This window comes from Antechinus flavipes, chromosome 2 (genome assembly GCF_016432865.1).
Source record: "Antechinus flavipes isolate AdamAnt ecotype Samford, QLD, Australia chromosome 2, AdamAnt_v2, whole genome shotgun sequence".
Taxonomy (NCBI): Eukaryota; Metazoa; Chordata; class Mammalia; order Dasyuromorphia; family Dasyuridae; genus Antechinus; species Antechinus flavipes.
The window spans coordinates 259,068,964-259,075,614 of record NC_067399.1 but is presented as its reverse complement, the minus strand read 5'-3'; positions in this window follow the sequence as shown (position 1 = coordinate 259,075,614).

Sequence of the window (6,651 nt, the reverse complement as noted above, 5' to 3'; positions counted from 1 at the left end):
GCAGGCAGCTCTCTCGTTCTTCCCTCCGCCCACCTAGGGTTCCGTTCTGTGATGATATGGGGTTGTGGAATTACCAGTCGACAAACATTTCTTAAGCAAAGTGCCAATCACCATTCTAATTGTGGGGATAAAAGGGAAAAGCGCCCGCCCTCAAAGATTTATATTCTAGCGGAAGGGATAACAAAAATAAATCAGAATTTACAAGATTAGTATAGAGTGGATGGAAGTTAATCTAAAAGGCATGGCACCAGCAGCTTTTGGGTAGTGGAGGAGAGAAAGGTCTTGAAATTTTGGGGAAAAAATTTTAATATATAACAATAGCTTAACATATAATACTATATGTTAAATGCTTTAGGATTATCTCATTTGGTCCTCAAAATAACCTTGGGAAGTAGTTGCTATTACTATCCCAGTTTTACTGATGTGGAAACTGGGGCAAACAAGTTAAGTGACTTGCTCAAGGGCAGACAACTAATAAGTAGAACTACGGCTATATTTGAACTCAGATCTTCTTGATTCCAGTATTCCAGCCACTGTACCATCTAGTTGTCCCAAATCACTTTAAAATGGAGTTTTCCACTGACCTTTATTATCTCTAGGCTTTTCCTTTCTCTCTGAGTACCCAGGGCAGTCCATACAATGGCTACTTTTTGACTGTGGGACCTTGCTTGAGTCACTTTCCATCTCAGTTTCCTCATTCCACAACAGAAATAATATTGTCACTACCTACCTTCCTGAATAATAATGAATTTTGGAAACTTGATGCTTTATGATTATGAAATGGAAAGTTTTATTGATTATGTAGCAAAAGTCTTATTAGTATTCTTACTCCCTTTTTAAAATCCAACTAATCTGTGTCTTTTAAACCTGTGTGATTCTTAGCTGTATATTCATAGATTATATTCATTGCAAACACAATTTTAAATAAGTTTGTGAATTTATACTCTAAATAAGAGCATTTCTGATAGCAAATGGCCATTTGTTTCTCATTTATTATGTTCAATTGCAACTTTCCTGAATTGCTTGGTTTTTGAACCTAGTTTTTTATGAATAAGGTTGTTTGCTGGATTTGGGGGTACAATTTTCTTTTAATATCATAAAATATATATTTATACATATATATTAAAATCAGATTTTTAAAGCATCTTAGTTATCTACAATTACAAAGATTAAATTCCTATCTACATTTAAAAATAAAATTTATTTTCCCAGTTTTCAATGAAAGATCTTATGACAAAATTATAAAAAGTAAAATTCTGGTGAAAAACAAAAAACAGTTGCATTTTTGAATGAATTTAAATGTTATATGACAATTGCATTTTGAAAAAAGTTGCAATTTGCATTTTGTGTATGCAATGATTTTAATGTGATATAGGTGGTTTTTATTTTTAATTTTTTTCTTTTAAATTTCTTTAAATTTTAATATTTTAATTTAAATTTTATTATCTAAGAGTAAATGTTTTCTTTTTTTTATTTAGCAGAGAATATTTGGAATTTTTCATATCAATACACATTCTGTGTACAAATTTTTAGCCTCTGGGGATGTTTTACTTTCATTTACCTTTCTTTCTTATTCCAAATCGCCTTACCTCTAATCATTTCCCTTTTCTTTTCCTTTTTTTTTTTTTTTCCCTCTTTTCTCTTTATTGAAGAGTGTGATTCTCACCAGTTCTGACCCCAGAACCTAGTAGCAGGTTAATTTGCACATATTTGAAAGTGTTAAGAGATGTTTTTGTTTTCTTTTCCATTCCGAAAATATCTGTAATGTGATTGTGTAATATTTGGGTCATGTGAATTTGAGAAGATAAGAATCTGGTTGGGATGGAAGCTGAGCTCTTTGATCATGTTATGAAATAAACTGTTGTAACTTGGGCTGCCCTCCCCCTCTGCACTTGGACTTGTGGGTTGTTTTTGCAGAGGGTGGAGGGGAGAGGGTCAAATGCCTCCAGTTCTAAGTAATTTATTGTTTGGGATTCCTAAAACTAGCTTGAGTACCTTCACCATTATTAATAGACAAAGTTAATTAAAAGTAAAATCATTTACTGTAATCCCTACTTAAGTTCAGTAGTTTTATGGGGGCAATAAGGACCCATGGAATTGGGTATTTATGTTAAAACTAGCACTAATACAGTGAGCCCTGAGAGCATAAGGTCACCACTCTGCCTAAAGAAGGGTGAACCAACCCGAAGTGGAAAAACAGAGCTGGTTAAAGCTTCCATGATGATCAATGTGGTAACCTAAGACAATTCTAATAGATGGAAAATGCCATCTACATCCAGAGAGAGAACTATGGAGACTGAATGAGGATCAAAGAATAGTATTTTTACCTTTTTGTTTTTGTTAGCTTTTTCTTTTTTGTTTTTTCCCTTTTGGTCTGATTTTTCTTATACAACATGACAAATATGGAATATATTTAAAAGTATTATACATGTATAACATATCAGATTGTTGTCTTGAGTAGAGGAAAAAAGTAAAAGGGAGGGAGAAAAAATTTGGAACACAAAATCTTACAAAAGCAAATATTGAAAACTATCTTTACATGTATTTGGAAAAATACTATCAAATAAAAAAAATTTCCATGCTGATAAATATTAGAAGAGAACGAGCATTTATTAGGCATTTATCATATATCAGGCACTGTACAAAGTGCTTTATTTTTTTAAATTTGATTTATTTAATATTTTCCCCAGTTACATTTAAAAAACAAAGGTTTTTTACATTTGTTTTAAATTTTTTCGATTTCTAGATTCTCTCCCTTATCCCCACTCACAATTAAGAAACTACATGTGAAGTTATAGAAAACATTTCTATACAAGTCAAGTTGTGAAAGAAAACATAGATCTCTTACCTTAATGAAAATAAAAACCCTCAAGAAAAATTAAATTAAAAAAAGAGAGAGAGCTAGAGAAAGACAGAATGCTTCAATATGTATTCAGACACAATCAGTACCTTCTCTGGGTATGGATAGAATTTTTCATCATAAATCCTTCAGAGTAGTTGTGAGTCATTGTACTGCTGAGAATAGTAAAATCATTTCAGCTGGTTATCCCAGAACATTATTATTATTTTGTATACAATATATTCACTTTGAGTTTATGGAGGACTTTTCAGATTGTTTTTATGTTGTTGTTTGTTTGTTTTTCTGAGAGTATACTACTCATCATTTTCCACGGAACAATAATATTCCATCAGAAACACACAAAACAGTTTATTGAGCCATTCTTCAATTGATGGGCATCCCCTAAAATTCCGATTTTTTGCCTTGAAAAGAGCTGCTATAAATTTATTTTGTATATATAGGTCATTTTCCCTTTTTTTTTTTTTTAAATCTCTCTTGGTTTTCATGTCTAGGAATAGTGGTGTTATGTCAAAGGATATGCATGAATTTATAACTCTTTGAGCACATATCATATCTTGATCATTTATCAATTGGGACATGGCTTTTATTTTTTACAAGTTTGACTCAGTTCCTTTTATGTTTGAGAAATAAGGCCTTAACAAAGAAACTTGATTTGAAATTCTTTTTACAATAACTGTCGATAACTGGCAAAATGCTTTACAAATACTATCTCATTTAATAATTACTAATGCTGGGTCTATGAGTGCACTGTTAACTTAAGTAAGATAGGGAAACCAAATCTCAAAACAAAACAAAACAAAACTGAGGCAGCCAAACTGCCTGTGGATGCTCCAGATAGAAGGCTGGCCTCAGAGTCAAGAACTGAGTTCAAGTTCTAGGCAAGTCATTTAAACCTCTTGGTGCTCCCAAGCCCCAAGGTAGGTGGAGTTTCCTCACTGAAGAGTCCCTACACTAATGAAATCACAAACCAATATTCTATTGAAGTCCTTTCCCAGTGCCAAATAAGGACTGGGGGCCCATGGTTAAATCCTCAATCCCATCCACACCTCAGAAATAGGGCTACAAATTACCACTTGATTTATTTTGTTGATCTTCTAGAGTTGAGGAAGAAAAATGTTAGTAATGCAAATTAAGTTCAAAAGTGTCATATTGGCATCCTCTCCCCTCCCCCCTTCCTCCACTCCCACTCTGCAAAGAGCTGGTTGTTAACATTTTTCAGCACACCTCTGAGTGTAAGGAAGGTAGTTTGCTGCCCCTCCCAGAATTATCTTACCAGTACTGGTTGTTTTACATGACACTATCATTAGATTTCCATTTTGAGGGGAAAAGCATCGTGTGTTCTTCAGGTTCCATTTAATAAGTAACACCAAAGGGACTTTAGAACAGCGCCTAACCCCTCCCAGAGCTAATTTTATCACCTCTTTCCTTTGTGAACGGAAGTTCCAGTGCTGCAAATTTCTAAAGTCTCTCTGGGTGTAACCTCAGCTGCTATCATGCCCCACCTGTCCTTTGATTGATACCTTGGAGCTGGGCCCTGCCTCTCACTTCTCTGGGCCAATCTACATTCAGAGGCCCACTTCGAGTCTAGGCAGAGGAGAGGAGCTAGAAAGCACTAGTTACTTTGCCCGGAGCCGGCTCCGCAGGAGGGCATCAGTGACTAGATGTTCTAGGAGAAAGGTCTGGCCTCCCTCCCCTCCCCTGCCCAGACTTCCAGGATTCCGTCTCAAGGAATTGGCCACTTTGTCCTCTGGAGAACTTTTTCTTTCTCTTTCAAACCAGAGTAGCTGCCAAGACTCCATTACCTTTGGGGATTGGTAACAGGAACAATGAAGGAACTCCCATGGGGTCAGAGACTGGTGACACCTGAGGAAGCCATTTTCACTCTCTCAGCCCTAGACAATGAGCTGCTCAGTGAATCTGCCAATTCAGTCCAAATAGGCCTAATCTAAATTCAATAGGAGTTACACAAGTATCTTTCAAAGAAAAGCCATTTTACACAATTTAAAATTTACAGGGGCAGCTAGGTGGCCCAGTGGATAGAGCACCAGCTCTAAAGTCAGGAGGACCTGAGTTCAAATCTAACATCAGGCACTTAACACTTCCTAACTGTGTGACCCTGGGCAAGTCACTTGACCCCCATTGTCTCAGCCAAAAAAAAAGAAAGAAAGAAAGAAAGAAAGAAAATTTACAAAATTAGTGTGAGGGTGGAATTTCTTTTTTGGCCCAGACTTATGGTTTTATCAGTATAAGAAGATGCTGAGGAAACTCTCTACCAAAGTAGACCATTACTAGCTTTATAATCTATTATCTCTGATAGTTATTTCCAGACTCTGAGACATTGTCACTTGCCCAGGAACATGAAAAAAGTACTTGTCAGAGGCAGAACTTGAACCCATGACTTTGACTAAGACTGACTCATCCATTATGTCCTGATACCTCTCAAATTACTTTTACATAACACATATAAGACCATTTTATTAAAGTTATATTTAAGCTGGAGGACACTAGGACCTCTTGGTAAAATGGAATGTTGCAATCAAACTTTATTACACACAAAAACATGAGAAATCCAATCTAATCTAGCAAGCATTTAGTGAGCACCCACATAACATGGTGTAATGGCCTGTGGGAGTCGATCTTTGGAGCATAGGCAGATATTCCTTACCTTATTCCAGTCCCAGAAACTGTGTGGAAACTTGGGATAGCCAGTTTCCTGCTACATGTGACTGAGGGGCTTCTAATTCTAATTGACTTCCAAGCTAAGAGAACTAATGACTCAAGAGCTGCAGACATGGAGCTCAGAGTGACCTTAATGGGGACCATCTGCCTCTCTCTCACTCTTGTCTTTTAACTTTGAAGTAGAACTACTCTGAGTTCTGTCCTTGAGAGACAGGTGAAGGGAAGGCAAGATGACTGCCCTGTTTCCCATTTGATCTTGGTGGCTAGGAGTTCACAGCTGTCTCCCTCTCATTGTCCTTTCCTGTTCATAGGTAGATGATTATTTTCAAATGGAAGTGAGGATCTTTTGAGTGTAGAAGAACCAACCCGCAATTGGAGGTAAGTGATAGCTGTGATGTCCACCCAAGTGATAGTGCTGCTAGGAGAGGAAGGGATTACAGATAGAAATACAGACATTTGAAAACAGTAGCAATTAAAGTATTATGATTCTTCATATCTCATGACAGAAAGTAATGTCAGCTATGGGCTCTTAAAAGACACCGACCTTTAGTGGAGAGCTACACCTAAAGGGAACTTGGAGGATTCAGCAACAAGAGAAGAGAACTTTTAGCATAGGAGTTATGAATTTTCCCTTTGACAAATGTGTTCCCTATATGTGTTCTTCATTACCATTAATTTATGTGCATTCTCTCTATGGATATTGTGTGTTTCGGGGAGAATATATCCCAAGGTGTTTTTAAGGGGGGATCCTTTATTCCAACTGTTTTTATAGCATGTTATAAATAAAGGTATAAAATACCTTTTCTAAAAGCTAATCGAGAGTACTGGTAGGTTCTTGATGGAGAGCATATTAGTGGAGGCTCAAGAGCACTGACAGTAAAAAAAACACAGCCCTTAAAGGCTTTCCTCAGAACATGAATGTAAAGTAGCAGCTGTCCTATGGGGAGTTCCAAGGCAACTTGGCCGAATGAGCCTCAAAAGAGTGCTAAACTTTTTATATCTAAAGCAATATGATGGATGTTAAGGATACAAACATAAAACAAAAAAGTTTGTGCCCTCAAGGAGCTTACAATCTATTGGGAGGGATGCATTATGCAAACAAGTATATACAT